At 36.5% G+C, this 20,559-nt stretch overlaps 1 long non-coding RNA gene across 1 annotated transcript in view; it reads right to left on the bottom strand.

Moving 5' to 3' along the window:
• Nucleotides 1-20,559, bottom strand: part of LOC132368486 (uncharacterized) — a 301,292-nt gene that overhangs the window by 45,073 nt on the left and 235,660 nt on the right. The window contains exon 4 of the long non-coding RNA XR_009504099.1: nucleotides 7,806-7,864. This is a non-coding gene — a long non-coding RNA (uncharacterized LOC132368486). The remainder of the gene's footprint in view (nucleotides 1-7,805; nucleotides 7,865-20,559) is intronic.

The following is a 20,559-nucleotide window of genomic DNA, read 5'->3' as shown; positions in this document are numbered from 1 at the left end:
GCTTGTCCAACATTCCTGCCCATTATTCTATAGGTAGACTTATTCATTTGAAGGGATATAAGATCTTTGTTATTATTTTGATTGCCTTGCTTTTTCATTTCTTAATGGTATCTTTTGATGAATGGAAATGATCATTTTTATTGTAGTCAAAAATATTGATTATTTCCATTTTGGTTGATATATTTTGTATCCTGTTTAAAAAAATCTTTCTGAATCCCAAGAACATTAAAATGTGTTCATTTATTATCCTATACAAGCTGCATTTGTTTGTGTTTCATATTTAGATCTACAGTGAACTTGAAATTAATTTTTGTGTACAGTGTGAGATAGGGGTTAACTTTCTTTTTCCTTTTTATTTGTGTATTTGTTTGGAAAAAATATGCAGTTAAACTAATACCACTTTTTGAAAAGTCTATCCTTTCCCATCAACCTATGTATTCTTGGTATGGTAAGGATTATTAATTTTTAACCATAAATGGATGCTAAATTTTATCAAATGCTATTTTGGGGTATCTATTGAAATGAATATTTTATTTTTCTCCTCTATTGTGTTAATTTGGTGGATAACACTGATTGACTCTTGAATATTAAATCACCCTTGCATTACCGGAATAAGTCTAAATTGGTTGTGATATATTACGCATTTTGTATGTTGCAGGATTTGGTTCATGAGTCTGACTGCCTTATTATTGTTCTTTTCTTTAACGTCCTTGTTAGGTTTTGGAATCAGGGTTATGTTACTTCACAATGTAAGTTGGGAAGTCATTCCTTTTCTATGGAAAAGTTTGTGTAAGACTGATATTATTTGTTTCTTAAATATTTGGTAGAACTCACGAGTGACACCATCTAAGCCTAGAATTTCCTTTGCGGGAATAATTTTAATTATAAAATCAATAGATTTAATGGTTAACAACACAATTCAATTGGTTATTTCTTCCCAATTGAATTTTGGTTAAGTTTTTCTTTCCTAGAAATTTCTACATTTCATCTGATGTTTGCTCATAACAGTCTCTCATGGTGGCTTTAATGTTTGTAGGATTTGTAGTGATGTCCCCCCTTTTGTATATCTGCTATTTTTCATTTTGCCTTCTCTCATTTGTCTTCATCAATCTCATGACGCATTTACAATTTTATAACCTTTTAAAAGAATAAATTTGTCAGTTCTCTCAACTGTAGGCTTGTTTTCTATTTTGTTAATTTCTTCTTTTATCTATTTTCCCCTTCATTTTGCTTTATTTGGATTAAATTTGCTGTTCTATTTCTATAGTCTTGCTCCAAACATTTGAGAGTGCTACTTATTTAAAACTTGCAAGTCACAAATAGCTGTTGATTGAAATATACTACCTAGAAAAAGTATATTTTTAAAATAATAATATTTTAGAATATTTGTAAATCCATGGTTTTTATATGACTGAAATTTAGTAAAATAAAATGATACCTATATTTAATTATCATTGCACATGTCTGGGCATTCTGTTTTGGAATGAGAGTGTTTGAATAGATAAAAAATAAAATCATGCCTAAATCATAATTATCATATATTTTCCAGAAAAATTATTTTTTACTTCTTTTCAGCACAATCATTAATTATATTGATATAATTAAGAATTTTATGTAATTTTCTAATGACAAATTTAAACTTTTTATTGAAATATTATAGTTCTTAGATGGTTTTAAATTAATTTCAATTTGGAGAAATTTTACTCTACTGAGTCTAAGGCAACTGGATTGTCAATTGTCAAATTTAACCAAGAATTTTATGTATATATATATATATATATATATATATATATATATATATATATACACACACACACATATATATATAATCTTCAAGTACTGCAATGGAGTTATATTTGATAGATTATTAGTACTGCAAAAAATATTACAAAATATTGAATGTCCTAATGTAAATTATTATCACACAATTTACAGAGAGCAAATTCAAGCTTCCTCAGTTTTCTGTCCTATCCAGGCCTTCACCAGGCCTTCACCAGATTGGATGATGCTCACCCACACTGGGGAAGGCCACCTGTTTTACTCAATCCACCAATTCAAATGCTAATCTCTTTCAGAAATACCCTCATAGACACACCCAGAAATAATGTTTAACTAGATATCTGGGCATCCCACAGCCCAGTCAAGTTGACACACAAAATTAACTATCATACCCTTATTGCACACATTCTTGTGGAACTGTCTCTCAAACACCCTGCCTTCACCATTCAAGAAATGGAAGCATTCTCTAAGCCAATTAGGTTTCCTGCTTTGAATCTTTCAATCTTGATCAGTAGGATGCAAATTGTATACAGGGAGCGGTGGAGAGTGGGGCTGATTCACCCAAGTAACGATATTTGGAAATGACTTTACAGTGATCAGTTCATGTTATTTACATGAATATTTACAGTGATTTACTTCATGTTCTCCTAATAATGGTTTGTGTTGCTTGAAATACAAAACAAACCACCAAACAGTAACAACAGTACTTAGTTACAAATTAAGGATACTATTCAATTTATAATTTTCCTTTAAACTGTCAGACTACATCAAAGAAGAAGAATCAGTTTAATGATGACGTAAGTTTAAAACTCCTCTACCACATCTTAATCTCCTTTTCTAGCAAGAATGAAAAGGCGAGGCCTCAAGCTTAGGATTTAGGGCAAATAATAGTATATACTGCTAGAATTTAACGAAATTGTTATTATATTTTCTTCTATACTTCTGTCTATATTAGGTGTTAATGGTTTTCCGTTTATGATATGTCACATAAAATTGCTTTAAAGAAACATAATTCAAATAAAAATATCAAATAAAAGATTTAGCAGTTTGAAAGGTGATATGGAAAAAATCAAGAACATGTTTTGAGAATGACTGAAGTTTGGGAAACAGCCCAGTTGAAGGAATCTGGGCAGTGGCTAGTTCAGTGGTTAGTCTAACCCACTCTTGATCATACTCCCATGACCAACTGTCCCTTCTTCCCAAATTTCCCTTCAAAAAAAAATCTCAACTTCTTTCATTAATGCTTGTTGCCTTACTTTCATAAGTTTCTTTCCTGATTATCTTCTTTGGATTTCTCAGATTGACTTTGTCTAAGTTCTACATACATCAAAGGCTGACTCTGTATACAACAGAGCAGATTCTGCTATGGAATGGTTAAAACAGCAGGCCCTCCAAAAGTCATCCAAAAAAGCAAACGCTTCTAAGGCAGTTTATTTTTAATGTATAAATTAGTCAGAGAAAAAATGATTTTAAGTGTTTTTTGTGTGCACAAGGCCACCCTGCAATGCCAGATGAATCCCATCGTCCAGAAATAGCTTAGTTGCATCCCAGTCACTGTGAAACCCTCAAGCTCACTTTAAGACAGGCACTAGGCTTTGAATGCATAGAAACTTTTGAAATGCAAGTGACTGCAAGGTCTATCTTTCCTAGTTACAAAAAGCTCTTCTGAAAACGGCTGTTCTTTATACCCCTTGCATACAATTTCTCCACATTCCTTCCACTCCCTCCCCACTATTTTGCTACGTTTTTGTTGGATCTTAACCTCCTTATAGTTCTTCTGTTTTTCATTTGTGGTGATGAAATCAATAATTAGACTAGGATGTGAATCCAACTAAAGTTGTCTTCTTTTTAAAATTGAGAATAAAACCAACACTTTGTTTTCATTTCTATTCTTCAGCAGTCTTTAATTGCATTTCTCAGGGAAATTTTATCAGAGTATTCAATACTGATAACATTGCCAATCTTATTTTCAAAGTTGGGGTTTTTCATATGGGCTGTGCTTGGCACTGCACTCTGCCTGATTTGGATTTTATTTGATCACTTTGGCTTCAACTGACATTGGGAGGCAAAGAAAACCAGCAATCAGCCTGCCATGAATTTGCCATGGGACCACATGCTGCTGCAGAAACAAACATATAAATGTGCTGAGGAAAGACAAATTCACAGCAGGCAGATTACAGCATGGTCCCCATGCACTATAGGCTTCAGGAAAAGCGAAGCCTGAAGCAGGAGCATAGAATGAGGAAGGTGCCAGAGAGGCGTATGTACATTCTTCCTGAGATAATCCTTTTAAAAGAGAGGAGCCACTGCACTTCTGTCACTAAAGGAAGGAAGGCAGTGTGACAAGGTAAACACAGTACTGGGCTAGAAGTTATGAAGACTAGGTGTGAGACCAAGCTCTGCCATTGAATACTTCCGTGGTTTGGAGTAAGGCAGGCAACACCCCTGAGCTTTAGTTTCCTTTTCTGCAAATGGGATTAAGAACGATGGCCATAAATAACCCTCAGCACATTGTGAAGACCAAATATAAAAATGCTTATGAAAACTGCCTTATGAAATATAAAACTTTACAAGACTATATAAAATGGTCTAATCATTATCTTAAAGTTATTAATAATAATAATAATAACAGTAAACACCTTGCTCCTGAGTTGGGCAAGCAGCAACTAGTATTCAAGCAGTATATGTATAAAGATAAATTTAAATGGCATCTAAATCTCACAGGAAATTTTTATGCTTTCATTTTCAAATAGGGTCTCTTCATGATGGATCATTCATTATTAGAGAGTTTCTCAGTGGAAAGAAAAAGATTATCCATGGGAGAGATTGCAATGGAATAAGCTGATTTTAACATGCAAAATGGCTGTTTTTATGTATGATTATAAAAACTCTTTAGTTCCTTCTCTAGATGTTCTCTGAATATTCCTCTTCCCAGAAATCCATTTACTTTCTGCATTTTAATAACGCTGCTGTTTTCTGAACAGTTGCATAATACTGAGAGTGTTAAGTACAAAATCAATATAAGTATTTATGAAATCCAGACATGGCTACTAATAAAATGGGAGAATAAACAAGCAAGCTTAAAACAATAGGATATATACTTTTCGCCAAAGGTCCTTGAACACTTAGTTCATAGGGCAGGTAGAAACAGAACCAGACAATAAAAGAAAAACAAAACAAAACAAAATCATGTGTATAGAATAAACTTGGTTAGAGTGTTAGGAAACAGTCATGAGATGAACTACAACAACGCACTACCAATTTTTTAAGTTACTTAAAAATTAAGTTAATGTTTAACTACTACAACATGTGTGTGTGTGTGTGTGAAATGGTTCTATTCCATCATTAGTGAGGCATGAATTTTTGTTTTGTTTTTTATGTCAGTCATAGTAATATTATGGTCTGGCTAATTGTAAAACATTAGGCAAATGAAAGAACAGATCTCCAAAACCGCATGACTGTTCACAAGCAGTATTTGCTTCAACTGACTTTGTTTGATAATTTATACCACGTTTCTTTAGTTACCAATTCCATCCTGTTACAGTCAAACTTTCTGTATCTCAGTGTTTTTAAAATACCCCTTGTAAACAGAATTTGGTTTAAAAAAACAAAAATCTAGTCAGGTAATTTTTGTCTTATAATTGGAGCATTTAATCCATTTACATTTAATATAATTACTGATAAATTTGTGCAGGTTTTTTTTAAAGTCTACACTTTGAAATAATTATAGATTCATAGGAAGTTGCAAAGATAGTACAGAAAGGATTCTTGTACACTTCATTCACTTTACATTTTATATAATTATAGTATAATATCCAAACCAGGAATTTGACGTTGGTACAATGTGTGTACATAGAATGCAGTTTTATCACCTGTATAAGTCTGTGTAACCACAGTCGCAAACAAAACAGAACTATTCCATCACCACAAAGGTTTCCCTTCTGCTACTCCTTTATAGTCACAGCCACCCCCTAAGCTCACCAGCCCTAAATGATGGTAAACACTAATCTACTTTCCATCTTTATAAATTTTTCATTTTGAGAATGTTATATAAGTGGAATCATACAGTGTGTAACCCTTCCGAGATCTTTTTTCAACAAGCATAATGCCCTTGATTCATGCAAATTATTACATGTATCAAATAGTTTCTTCTTTTTTTTTAAATTAATTTATTAAAAAAAATTTTTTTTTTAATTTTTGGCTGCATTGGGTCTTCATTGCTGCATGCAGGCTTTCTCTAGTTGCAGCGAGCAGGGGCTACACTTCATTGTGGTGCTCGGGCTTCTCACTGTGGTGGCTTCTCTTGTTGCAGAGCACAGGCTCTAGGCACATGGGCTCAGCAGTTGTGGCTCGCGGGCTCTAGAGCGCAGGTTCAATAGTTGTGGCCCACGGGCTTAGTTGCTCCGCGGCATGTGGGATCTTCCCAGACCAGGGATCGAACCGGTGTCCCCTGCATTGGCAGGCAGATTCTTAACCACTGTGCCACCAGGGAAGTCCCTCTTCTTTTTTATCGCTTAGTAGGACTCCATGGTATGGATGTACCAAGTTTGCTTAACCATTCACCTATTGAGGGATATTTTGGTTTTATCCAGTTTTTGACTATTACCAACAAAACTGCTATGAACAATCATGTGTAGATTTTTGTGTGAAAATATGTTTTCATTTCTCTGGGAGAAATGCCCAGCAATGCAATTGACAACATGTATGGTAAATGTGTGTTTAATTGTTTAAAAAACTGACAAACAGATTTTCAAAGTGGCTGTACCATATTACTCTCCCATGTATGAGATCCATTTCTCTACATACTTGCCAGCATTTGATACTGTCACTATTTTTTTATTTTTGCAATTCTAATACGTATGTAGTGATGTCTCATCTTGGTCTTTATTTTCATTTCCCTAATGTCCAGTCATGTTGAACATCTTTTCATGTGCTTATTTCCCATTCATGTATCCTCTTTGGTGAAAGGCCTCTTCATATCTTTTGCCTGTATTCTAATTGGATTGTTTTACTGTTGAGTTTTGAGAGTTTTTCTATATTCTAGATATGAGTTCTTTGTAAGACATATGGTTTGCAAATATTTCGTCCCAGTCAGTAGCTTGTCTTTTCATCCTCTTCATATGATATTTTGTACAGCAAAAGTTTTTAATTGTGATGCAGCTTATCAGCATTTTTCTTTTTTGGATCTTGCTTTTGGTGTCATGTCTAAGAACTCTTTCCCCAAACTTCAGGTCCTGAATATTACATCCTATGATTTCTTCTATCAGCTTTATGATTTTATGTTTACATTTAAATCTGTAATCCATTTTTGGTTAATTTTTGCATGAGGTTTAGGTTCTTTTTTATTGGGGAGGCAGTGGATGTATATCCAATTGATTTAGCACCATTTGTTAAAAAAATTAGCCTTTGCCTATTGAATTGCTTTTGCACCTTTGTTGAACATCAATTGGCTATATTTGTGTGGGTTCTGGGTTCTCTATTCTGTTTCATTGATCTAAATGTCTACACTCTGCCAATACCACACAGTCTTGATTATTCTAGCTATATAGTATAAGTCTTGAAATCAGGTAGACTAATTTCTCTCACTTTATTCTTTTTCAAAATTGTTTTACCTATTCAGCTTCACCTTTCCATGTAAAGTTTAAATCTACTGTATTACTTGCTTCTTTCCATTTATCCCACCTGTTCTGTGTCTTTGTTTTTTTTTATGAAGTTATTTATTTGCTTCTTTCTTTTCTTCTTGTTGGATTATTTTCTATTACTTTACCACCTCTCTCCATTAGCTTGGAATTTATATGCTGTTTTATTATTTTTTCAGTGCTTACCCTAGAGACTTATAAAATAAATTAATTGGTACTTTACCCTCTTCCTAGACAATGGAAGAATCTTAAAACACTTTACTTCATTCTTCCAATTTAGATGACATTGTTATAATTTATTTTAATCCTCTCTCTATATATTAAATGACATAAAATTTTATTATTATTTTAAACAGATAACACTAATTTATTGAATGATATACTTACCATTTTTGTTGCTCTTGGGTGCATCTCTGAGCTTCCACATGGAGTCATTTTTCTTCTGCCTAAAAAAGAATATTCACTTTTATTGCTTTCATTGTGGGTCTGATGGTGAAAAAGTATCTTATTTTTGTTTAACTGAAAATGTTTTTACTTCACTTTCATTTTCTAAGCATATTTTCCACAAGGTATTGATTTATTGGTTGATAGTTATTTTTTTTCAATCAGGTGTCAAGATTTTGAAGATTCTGTTGTCATCTCTCAGCATTATTGTTGATCCTTTACATTTACTTTGCCTTCTCACCACTGACAACAAGAATCCTGCCTTCACTTGATTTAAATTTTGTTTGCCTTTTTTAGTCAACAATTCAACAATTTTACTACCATGTATCTAGATATTCCTTCTTTTTATTTATGCTGGCCAGGATTTTCAGGGCTTTGTGATGTGTCTTTCATCAGTTTTCAAAAGTTCTCAGCTATTCTCTTTTAAAATACTGCTCTTGCCCTGTTTTCTCTCTCCTCTTCTTTTGAGATTTCAATTACATATTTTTCACTTTCTTATTGTGTCTTCTCTTATGCTCTTTTCTGCATATTCCATTCCTTTAGTCACTCCATGACTCATTCTGTATAATTTATTCTGACCTATATTCCATCTCACCAATTCTTCCTTTAGTTCCATCTAATCTGCAACTAAACCCAACCATTGAGCTCTTAATTTGGGTTACTGTACTTTGAAACTTAGAACTTCAATATGATTACTTTTTAAAGTTTCTATTTTTTTCCTGCCAGAATTCTCATTCTTGTCTCTTTTTTCCTTGAACAATAAAAATGATAGTTATTTTAATGGTCTATGATAACACCAATATCTGGAACACTGAAGATCTATTTCTATGGTCTTGTATTTCCATTCATTCCTGTTCATGTTTGTTATCTTGTCTCTGCATGTGCATGGATATTTTTAAACAATGTGCCAGACATTTTATTTGTAATATTGTTTGTATAAATAAATTGAGGACTAGGATGGTGTCGTCTTCTATCAGAAAATATTTGTATTCATTCCTGTCAGTTGCCTGTTGGCACCATAATTCTGGGATCACCTCAGTTCAATTATAGGGGTTAAAAGGGATCCTAAAATGAGCTGCAGTTCCTTTGAGAACCTGTTTACTTTTTTTTTTTTAAATCATTTATTTATTTATTTATGTCTGTGTTGGGTCTTCGTTTCTGTGCGAGGGCTTTCTCTAGTTGCGGCAAGTGGGGGCCACTCTTCATCGCGGTGCGCAGGCCTCTCACTGTCGCGGCCTCTCTTGTTGCGGAGCACAGGCTCCAGATGCACAGGCTCAGCAATTGTGGCTCACGGGCCTAGTCGCTCCGCGGCATGTGGGATCCTCCCAGACCAGGGCTCGAACCCGTGTCCCCTGCATTGGCAGGCAGATTCTCAACCACTGCGCCACCAGGGAAGCCCCTGTTTACTTTTAATTTACCCTTTCTCCTAGGGTACAACCCTTTGGGGCTCCAAACACAAGTAAAGTAAGATCCATCAGGCTTTGCCCCTCGACAGAACTTGGATTCTTTGTACTTTTAGCCCTTTAAACCTGTCAAATGTGCTGTTCAGCCTCTTACCTGTCCATCTGAACCATCAAAAGTGGCCATAAACACTGGCCTCTATTCTCCATATATTCTTGTTCTCGCCTATTTTTAACCGCTTTACCCAGTAGGCTCATTGTCTACCTCACTTCTAGAACTTCTAAGGTACTGACCCCTCCCTCTTCACCAATTATGATTCATACTCTCCTCTCTATGCTGCTGATGGATGCTAAGGGGCGGGGGGTGTCTCGACTTCTCTTGCCTCATATTTCTATGAGGAACTTCCTACTCCTTTTCCCTTGGCCTCTCTCTCCTCATTCCTTTCCCACACTTCCCTCTGGGAGGATGAGTGAGTCAGTGTGATGTGAGTTTGGGAGAAGCCTCTTGTGGGCTGTGCTCCCTTACCGAGCTGGTTGCCTGTACAGAGAGGGCATTGTATTTTGCTCTCAACCATGTGGGCTGTCCCCATCCCTGCAAAAGGAATTCCAGCAGATTTGAGTGCTAGATTAAATCCATTACGGAGAATAAAGAAAATATTAAATGTCCATTTGGCCAAATAGTAAATTGTATTCTCTGATGCAACTTTTATACATAAAAAACTACTATTTTGGTCTCTTTTTGTTTGGCTTCTGTCTTCTTTTTCAATAAGTTCCAAGCTCAGGAGGGGAAAAAAAAAGGAGTGTTATTTATTGATTCCCTAAAAAGCCTCCAAATGGCTATTCACCAAAAATCTCTCTTATAACTCATTGTACGGTGGAAGATCTTCATCCTCATCTTCATCAGTGTGTGTCATCACCCCAGGGTCATGCCTGCAGCTTGAAGCAATAGTACTGATACATCCAGCCATATGCTTTTTTTTCCCCATTGCCATATTCTGTTCACAGTCTGAGATTAATGACATGTTTAGAGTCATAGCAAACTGAAAATAATGAATGTGAAGGTACTTCCCCAAAAACACGAGACATAGCATCATAAAATGGAACAAAAGCAACTGGCAACCTGTGTGTTCTGCCCACAGTTATAATATCAAAGTTTACCTTCTCTGAACAAAGTAACCAAATTATTAACTACAGTTTACTTTTTTTACAGTATGTGGGTTTTTTTAAATAAAATATTACACAGCCACCAATGAGACCTGATGTCATCTAAGCCAAGGGAACTGTTTCCCCAACCCAGCTAGAACAAAAGAGCCTGAACAATATGAACAGTAGTGCAGACTTGGTCCTTAAACCCACAAACTGTGTTTATATAGACAAAACCATAGATAAAACTCCTTTTATATTAAAACTTTTCCATGAGCTTTAATTTCCCTTTTTTTTTTTTTTCTTTTTAGAGAACTTCTGCTTATTTGCAACTATTTCTGGGCCACAGCCGTATTCCAACAGAGCACTTTGGCAACAGCCTCTGTTGTGGTCAGCAACTCCATCTGCAGCTGGGATTTCTTAAAAGAAGTGAGTAGCATTTGCCTTATAATGCTCCAGCAACAAAACAAGGAAAACTTCCATGGGAATCACATGGTCACGGAGTTTCCCCCATCTCTCTCCTTCCCTTACTTCATGCAATCAGGGGGGTCAAAGCCACTGGTGCACATTTCAGCAAGTATGTCACTCACAGCACAGCTAATACACAGATACAATCCTAACCACTAGGCTCTGAAACAGATCGTGGGAAACTTCATTGACTAAAGTGATTGCAGGATTAATAAACTGAGTGTTTCAAGTTGGAAGTCTTGTTACAGGTTAAGACTGTATCCCCCTGAAGTAGAGACATGCCTCAGGATGGGCATCTACTTGTATGTGTATTTGATGGGGAGTGGTTCAGCTACAGAAATTGCCCAAAGACCACAAGCCATGGAATAAATAAACAAACATCTATCTTTGCCTTAACTATAGCCACCAAAACAAAGCAAGACCAAACAACAACCAAAAAAGAAAACATAGTTTTTTGGCAAAGCAGTAATTTCTGAATTAGGAGTCAGAAGAAAGTAAGAAGACAGAAGTCATGAGACTTACAAGGTAAAAGTCACAACTAGCATCTTAAAATGGGGGAGTCTTGTCTGGCTAATCCAAGTTGAACAAAGTCACAATAAGAAATCAACCTAAATATCCAAAAAAAAATGCTGAGTTACAAAAAACAAGATTGTGAAAATGTAGATGACGGACTAAAATTTAACCTAATATCTCAAGATGCTGCCATCTTCTAATAAACTTCAAACACCAAAACAACCAAGGAAACTTCATTGAGTCACCATAAGTTTAAATAATTATCATGTTGGAATCAGAGAGATGGAAAAGCCTGTGAGAAATGTTTTGAAGCTGAAAAAACAGGCCATAGGCTTTTTGTTTATTCTTTAAAAAACTAATCTTTTATTAATGATATTTTAATGTGAACCTAAAAAATTTTCTTGCGGGGTCAACCTCTTATTGCAAACATCTGCCTTCACTTTGAGGAACTTGGTGACATTACCACCACTAGTGTACTCCAATGAAGGTCAAACACTTCTACTTTTGATGAGCAACATTTTTCAAAACTCACATTAGGCAAAAGGGCATTTCTCACAAGAAAAACATGCTGTTAGCTTTGACAAAGGGCTGTTTGTGAGGTTGCCTCCTGTTTGAATTGCCCCATAGTAAGACAGATGCTGGAAAGGGAAGTTCAAGAATCGTTCGAATCCAGATCCACTTTTGGTTACTTCCTCTGCTTGCTTCCAACACAGCTGCACAGAATAAAACAAAAAGAGGAAATGGGGACACCCAGACTGAATATTATTGCCTTCAGCAAAAGCCTTCAGAAAACCCTCTCAGGAACCTGTGACATCACAGACATGTGTCATCTTCCATATAGAACTTTGCTCCAAAAGCAGCATGTATGCAATTTCTTAATGCAGACAATTGCTGAAATACAGTTAGCATACAGGGCAATAACTTAAGAAAAAGGCAACACTTAGGCAAAGTCTCTCCAGGAATTAAAATGTTGTTGTTGTTGTGTTTTAATTAATTTATTTTTGGCTGCATTGAATCTTCATTGCTGCTAACAGGCTTTCTCTAGTTGCGGTGAGCGGGGGGCTACTCTTCGTTGTGGTGCGTGGGCTTTTTATTGCGGTGGCTTCTCTTGTTGTGGAGCAGGGGTTCTAGGCGCATGGGCTTCAGTAGTTGTGGCTCATAGACTCAGTAATTATGGCTTGCAGGCTCTAGAGTGCAGGCTCAGTAGTTGTGGTGCACGGTCTTAGTTGTTCCATGGCATGTGGGATCTTCCTGGACCAGGGATCGAATCCGTGTCCCCTGCATTGGCAGGCGGATTCTTAACCACTGTGCCACCAGGGAAGTCCCTAAAATGTTGTTATTAACTCAAACAATTTTTCTTTTAACCAACCAAATAAACAATGGCAAGACATGGTAAGCTTTGCCCCAGAGAAAGAGACTCACAGTAAAACTCTGGACTGAATGTCAGAGGCTTGGTGCTTTAACTCTTCAGTAAGACTATGGGTAATCTTCCTAAACTTACTTCATTCCTCTGAATCCTGGTATCCTGATTAAAAAAAAGGGGGGGTTGGACTTGATGATACTTATTGTTTCTAGACATCTGTGACTGATGTCTCATGAACACATAAAAATAATATACTTAGATGTAACTCATTATCGCTACCAATGCCCAACTAATACTCCATCTTTCTCCAGTAATTCTTCAATTTAGAATGGACCAATTACCCTGTTTCCATAGCTAGAAACCTGTCAGCCATCCTCTCCTATTCTATTTTTCATAATATAGTCTTCCCTTAAGTTTTTCAGTATCATTTCGCTACATATTTTTATTTTGTGAAAACTTAGTCCTGTAAGTTTAATATCTAAATCTCTTGTTGAACTATCCACTTTTATCAACCTTCTCAGTCAAATCCTTAGCTCAGATCTGTCCCCTCTTATTCAAGCTCTGGCAAGAGTCTTCTAGCTGGTCTTCAGCCATTATGTTGCACTGTATTGCATCCCCTTACTACCTAGCTTTTTCAAAACCACCTGAGTTTCTTCTTAAAAGGTACATACTATATATTCTCTCCTACTTAAAGCCCTTCAGTTATTCCTCACAGGACACAGAATAAAGTCAAAGCACATTATGCAAAGTCTTTCAGCACCATTTCCCACAAACACTCCACCCACACTACAAAAACTCCTGATTTTCAGTATCTCCGGAATACTTTGAAACCTCTGTATATAGTGTCCTAAAGGCCTTGTTGATATAAATCTGTCCCTCAAGATTCAGCTGAAACATCAGCTCTTGTGCTTTTACTGCTAGTTTGCCCCTCTGTCCTCCAGAATTCATTCCTGGTATTTGCTTCTAAAGGGAGGAAGTTAAGCAGTGCCAAGAGACATAAGGGTCAGACATGTCTTTTTCTCTCTCTACACTAACAAAATTGAGCTCCTCTCAAGAAGAGGAAGTAGAAAAAGAAGCCACCATCCAGAAACAATGGTGAGTTGACAACTACAATCCCTTAACTTGTTCAAATACTCCAAGGATATACTGAAAGATACATTTAGTTTATCTCCTATTATCAAGAAAGAAATATTATAACTTCATAGTTGAGTATCACTCTGAATATGACAGTACCTAGACAACCATGCCTTGAGGCCTAGAAAAATTAGTATAATTTATAAGTGCAGAGTGCTAGGGAAACAATCACACTCTTGAAACTGTGTCCCCGGGGGTGTTACTGCTATGGTTGTAATTAGTCTCAGGGAGGTGATAAGATACTGAGTATCTAGAAACTATAGAAAGGATACTCCTAAGAGACAAGAGAAAAATGGTGCAGAGGTTGCTACGAGACCCTGAGAAAGTTAAACTTTCCTGGGTCTCAACTTTCTGTCCTGAAAATGTGGGGAACCCAATTAGAAGATGAATAATGACATGGTGACCTCTCCTCCAATCTGTAGAAAAGTTTACAGCAGTGGTTCCAGAACTAAGTGTGCACTTCTATAGGACAAAGGTTTAGGTAGGGTGGCCATACTTCAGTTGCCTAGTTTGCTTAGGACAGTCCTAGGTTATGCAAGCTGTCTTAATATAATTATTTTTAAAATGCCTCCTTACACTTTTTAGAATGTCCCATTTTAGGTGATAAATTATATAATAACTGTAGTATGGGTTTTAATTTTTTCTCTGAAAATCGTTAGGAATTACATACATGTCTGGCTTTTGCTAAATTCACTGATTAGGGAAAAGATTGGGAGCTGGGAGTTGGACTGGAAAACTTTTAAAATCTCCTAAAAAACATGTTTCCTTTTTGTGATTTTCAATCTTTTAGCATAAATCAAAGATTCATATAGCCTTTTAAAAATAATTTCCAGGTTTTATTTACTTTGGTTTAAGTTTACAGAATTCCTATGGGACTCTATTTTTTTTTTTCAAAGAATATTCTTTTTGTACTCCTCCATTGAAAGCTTCCTTGTTTAGGGAACTCAGTAAAATATATACATCATTTTACCATGTGTAGGGTTGATAGCATTTAATTAGGAAAACCAGGAGTACCAGAGGACATTTTCAAAGCAGCACCTCAGGTAAGAGACCCCCTCCCCACCTCTGCTTCAACTAATGGTTCTGCAACTCATTTTATGCTCATTGCATTACAGAATTTCCCCTAGAGAATACAAAATTCAAATCAGATGAACAGATGCTCACAAATTAAGGTACTCCATGTACAAACCTACAGCAATCATGAAGTGGTAGGTAGAGAGGAAACAAAGGAAGAAACACACAAGAAACTTAGAAACCATTAATTTCTTGTCTTTCTTTCCCCTTATCTCTTCTCATCTCCACGGTCCTCTCCCCTCCCTTTTGCCATTATTACTGCCCACCATTACACGATTTTTCCTATAACCTCTCAGTTGCCATAGACAGAGAGCTCTGCTTTCTGGCAGACAGTCACAATTGAGTTAGTGAGGGAAATGTGTTTTCAGATGCCAGAAGTCAATCTCTTTCTCTCTTCCTCTCTTCACAATCATGGAACTTGCTCTCAGTGGTCTGATTGAGAAATAGAGCTCATAAATACTGAACATTGCTTTTTTAGGCTGTGGTTCAGCAAACAGAGAAACTGGCTTTATCCTGGACAGAAATGTTTCTGTAACAACACTGGTCCCCAGTTCCTTCCCCTTCAGACGTTTTCTCTCCAGATCACAGGCTTTGACCCAGGCTTGTTAGCCAAGGATCATTCAGGCTCATCTTCACCCAAATCCTAGGTCCCAACCACTGTTTCCCAATCTTGACCCCAATCAAAATGTGCCCATCTGCTTCTGCATCCCAACCAAGCATCTAATTTCCTCCCAGGGAATAGAAAATAAGCTATCCATGCTGATGTGCCTGATAAGGACATACATTCATATTCTGTTATCTACATTTATATATATATTTTAAAACAACCTTCCTTTCACGGGAGTTAGTCCTTCTTACGTGAAAAATACTGCAGAGATCTCAAGCAGCGGTGCCTTTGAAAATCTTCTGCCTCTCGGTATATTAGAGTAGGTGTCACCGTCTCATGAAAAACAGCCACAGTTCACCAATAAACACTTTAATGAATGCTTTTTTTTGGCACATTATTATTTCCTTCCATCCTCCTTTCCCAGTTGAATTTTAAAAGATATGTTTGTTTTTACAAAACAATAATGATTCGTCATCTTTGTTGTGGAGCTTATAGAGAAATTATAAAAACCCATGTTCGTCTGTCCTCCATCATTCTTTGCATCGCATTATTTTACTTGTTAAACAATGCTTTAAAATGTCCTAGATTTATTTTTTCTACTCCGGTTACAGCAGCTCAGCGTTTGTCTCAAGAGAGCCATTCCTCAGCTGCCTTATCTGTGTCTGAGAACTTCACCAATAGACTCGGCTGTGTGGCCGCATGAGGTAAGGTCATTCAAGCTCATCTTGTCAAATTTGTCATAACCCTGAGATTTCACACCACCGAATTTCCCCTTGTGCATTCTTAGCAATGCCACACAACAGGGGATTTTAGAATGTGATATGCACTATCATAGTCTCTAAATTGAGTGGGTGTTTCAACAAAATTTCCAGCATTGTAAAATTGTGGAGCATAAAAATAAACAGATGAAAAATATTGTGGCTCATCTCAAGGTGGAAAATTCACAGCAAAAGGAAAGAAAATCTTTTCTACCCATGGTAGGGGGTTGGTGGCAGGAGGGTGTGAGATGGCATAAAAGCCACATTTCCTCTAGCTATCCAGAAAACATCTCTGTTTACCACTGTAGTGTTGCTAAGGCAACAGCAGCTACTCATGACATCACGTCAAGAAGGCTATCACAGGCACGATAGCACTGTTGTTTAAATGTTATACTGAGTCTTGTCCTTCTCTGTCTTTCCCATTCCCTAAGGGAAAGGTAAAAGGATCACTGGTAGCCAAAGACCGTAATAAAAGAGGAAAACCAGACTGTAGCCTATATTCAGCTACATGTGGATCATTCTTATTTTATTTTTAGATCAATAGTGATGAGTCAATTGTGCTTTATGGTTAACAGTTGAAGTTTGCATACATCTACACCCTAACCTCCTCACCTGCCATGTCTTTCCCAAAAATCTCAAAACGAAACAGTAGATTCTGTTGTCAATGCTGAAGGAGAAAGGGAAACATCCTGAACCTTTTCTGGATCACCTCAAACCATCAGGACATACCTTTGTACACTGCCGTGTTACCATGGCTTATTTTTTTATATTTCTCTCTGGCCTTGACTCCCTGTGGTCACAGAAACACAAGTATAATAGAACATCATTCTCCCTATATAACTGTCCCCTGCCAGCTTCCATACAATGCTCCTGAGGAAAACTTTCTGGCCATTACCCTGAAAATGTAGGAAGGACTTAAGCCAACCGTCAGGAAGAAGTGCACAGATGTAGTGATGCCCAGAGGTGTGTGCACGGGGAAGCCGGTGGGAGGAGCAGCAGCAAGGAAAGGCCAGTGAGTTGAGGTACAAGGTTCTGCAATCTAGATCAACATGCTTTCTGCATATAGCCCTTAACACTTTTAGATTTCTTTGAAATATCTGGCAGATTCTTGAGAAGGAAAGTTCCTATGTCCCTACTTGGCTCTCTGAGAAAATATGAGTCTGTGTACTGGAGGGAATGTAGATTGTAGACTTGGGAACAAGCTGACACATTGATTAACTGCAGTTCACTCTAGGTGCCCAGAAAGGAAAGCAGAGGATACTGTTGGCTCCCTACACACAGGACAAACCTTGCACAGTGCCAAGGAGATCGTGCAAAGCTCAGCTTCGCACAGATCCTCAGCACAGGTCTAGGAGAGAGGACTCTGCAAAAAGTGAAGCAAGATGGTTTATAAAGTGAGAGGAAGCTTTGAGAGAGAAATGAAGTTGTCATGACAGCTATTCCAAAGATAAGTATTACTTCTGTGAGGCATGTGGTGTTTTAGTAAAGAATCAGGCAAAGTGGGCAATACCTTTACAACGATGAGGTGCCAATGCATCATCAGTGGTAGTATCTAACCACGTGATTCCTTAAAGCACCAAGGGTGCTGGATGTGGGGCTTCTCCCTGTTCTATAAACCCTTCACTGGGGCTGGTCCCGTACAAAGTGTATGTCCAACGCTCTCTCTTCATTGGGTTTCCCTTTCCCAGCCTGGACAGACTGGAGGCACTTACTGCCCTTCTCTTGTCCACACGCCTCACACCATTGTCAGAACCACCCATCATGCCATTCCTGGAGAGACCCCCAAGTTTCTAATCTTTACTGCCTCTATTCCATGTTTAACTCTCCAAGATCTCAACCTCATGGAATACAACTTTCTTCTTTGCAAGGTGATGGTGAGAGCTGTGTAACCATAGGCCTATATTTGGAGTAACTGTGGTCATTTTTACCATTCAGTTCACAAAACAGTTCACTATTTAACAAATCTGCTCAAATCACTAACCCTGCATTGAGTACACAGCATTCAGGGTCTTAGGACAATATATGGGAGAACTCTACTTGGAAATTACTGACTTAAGGAAAAATCTAGAACCATAGCTCCTTCCTCCATCTAGGTAGGAATACAATTTTTCAAGTTGTCCACACTGTATGTGGGCATACAAGTGATACCTGTAACACATATTTTATTTGTTTAATATATATATTGCAACTTTTTAGGACACATTTCTCTTAAATGGAAAGTGAGAATGGATATATTCTTGCAATTTCAAACCCATGTATTTTGAAAAGGCAGAGAAAATAAACTCTAAATGATAAAAAAGGAAGTTATGATTTTGAAAAAGATGAACATAAGTTCTTATTTTTGTAAATTATTGCTTTCTGCAGAAAGAGAAAAAAATGTTTATGACATCTTGGAAGAAAAGTGCTTCATTAAGGGTTACTTATTTATTTATTTTGCAATCCCTATCAAAATACCCAGAACATTTTTCACAGAGCTAGAACAAGTCATTTTTAAATTTGCAAATTAATACAAAAGATCCCGAATAGCCAAAACAATCTTGAGAAAGAAGAACAGAACTGGAGGAACCACACTCCCTGATTTCAGACTATACTACAAAGCTACAGTAATCAAAGAGTATGTGTCCATCAACAGATGAATGGATAAAGATGTGGTATATATATACAATGGAATACTACTCAGCCATAAAAAAGAATGAAATCTTGCCATTTGCAACAACATGGATGGACTTGGAAGTTACTTTGCTAAGTGAAATAAGTCAGACAGAGAAAGAAAAATACTTTATGATATCATTTACATCAATATGTGGAATCTAAAAAAATAAAACTAGTGAATATAACAAAAAAAAGAAACAGACCTATAGATATAGAGAACAAACTAGTGGTTACCAGTGGAGAGGGGGAAGTGGGGAGGGGCAAGATAAGGATAGGAGATTAAGAGGTACAAACTACTATGTATAAAATAAATAGGCTACAAGAATATATAGTACAACACAGGGAATATAGCCAATAGGTTATAATAGCTATAAATGTAATATAACCTTTAAAAATTTTGAATCATTTTGTTGTATACCTGAAACTTATATAATTCTGTACATCAACTATAGCTCAATAAAAATATAATACTTATGCCATAAGACTAAAATCTATAAAAAGAGCTGCTGTAATTAAATGAGTGAGTAATGAACTGACCATATTGTATAGCCAAAAAAAAAAAAAAATTAAATAAGAAATAGCATAGCATCAAATATCTCCTCTGCTGCCCATCTACAGTCTAGATCACACACATCATAACATGATTTTCTATTTATTAAAGAAAAGGTGAAGGGGCTTCGCTGGTGGCGCAGTGGTTGAGAATCTGCCTGCCAATGCAGAGGATATGGGTTCGAGCCCTGGTCTGGGAGGACCCCATATGCCGCGGAGCAACTGGGCCCGTGAGCCACAATTACTGAGCCTGCGCGTCTGGAGCCTGTGCTCCGCAACAAGAGAGGCCACGATAATGAGAGGCCCGCGCACCGTGATGAAGAGTGGCCCCCTCTTGCCACAACTAGAGACAGCCCTTACACAGAAACGAAGACCCAACACAGCCATAAAAATAAATAAATAAATAAACCCAAAGTTTAAAAAAAAAAAAAAAATTAAAAAAAAAAAGAAAAGGTGAAGAAAAAACTTGCTCTGATTTTTAATATATGCTTCCAAAATAAAACAAATGAACAAAAAATTATGTTTTCAATGAGGAATAGATTATTAGTGAATAATCATATAAAGTTAAGGCTAAAAATTGTTGCCATAATGAAAAATTGGTTACATACTGACATCTTTAAAAGAAAAGCCAAAAATTATATATTTTTAAGCTTTGTTAATTATATTTTAGGCTTATATTGTACTTACTTATCAGCTCTGATTTTCATGTAAGCAATTATTATATCACGTTTCTTTAATTTTGTTCCAAACAATTGATTCTTTAAATTCAAGTGTGGGATTTGTATTTTCCCTATTAAGTTACATTTTATGAAAATGCCACATTATTCATGTTAACCTGATGTTACAAATGCTAAGAAATTTTTTGTCCTATTCACTTGATAACTCTCAGATTTTTATTTCTTCTCTGAAAGTCAGAAGACTAATCAACAGTTCAGGAAAGAAGAATAAGTACTATGGAGAAAGCTTGCTAATACCCTGGATGAGTAGTAATAGGTTGATTGATGAAGAATAATAAGGGTCGACCTTATAACTCCAA

Source organism: Balaenoptera ricei, chromosome 7 (genome assembly GCF_028023285.1).
Source record: "Balaenoptera ricei isolate mBalRic1 chromosome 7, mBalRic1.hap2, whole genome shotgun sequence".
NCBI classification, from domain to species: domain Eukaryota; kingdom Metazoa; phylum Chordata; class Mammalia; order Artiodactyla; family Balaenopteridae; genus Balaenoptera; species Balaenoptera ricei.
The sequence above is the reverse complement of the archived record's forward strand: the minus strand, read 5'-3'. Positions and strand labels throughout refer to the sequence as shown.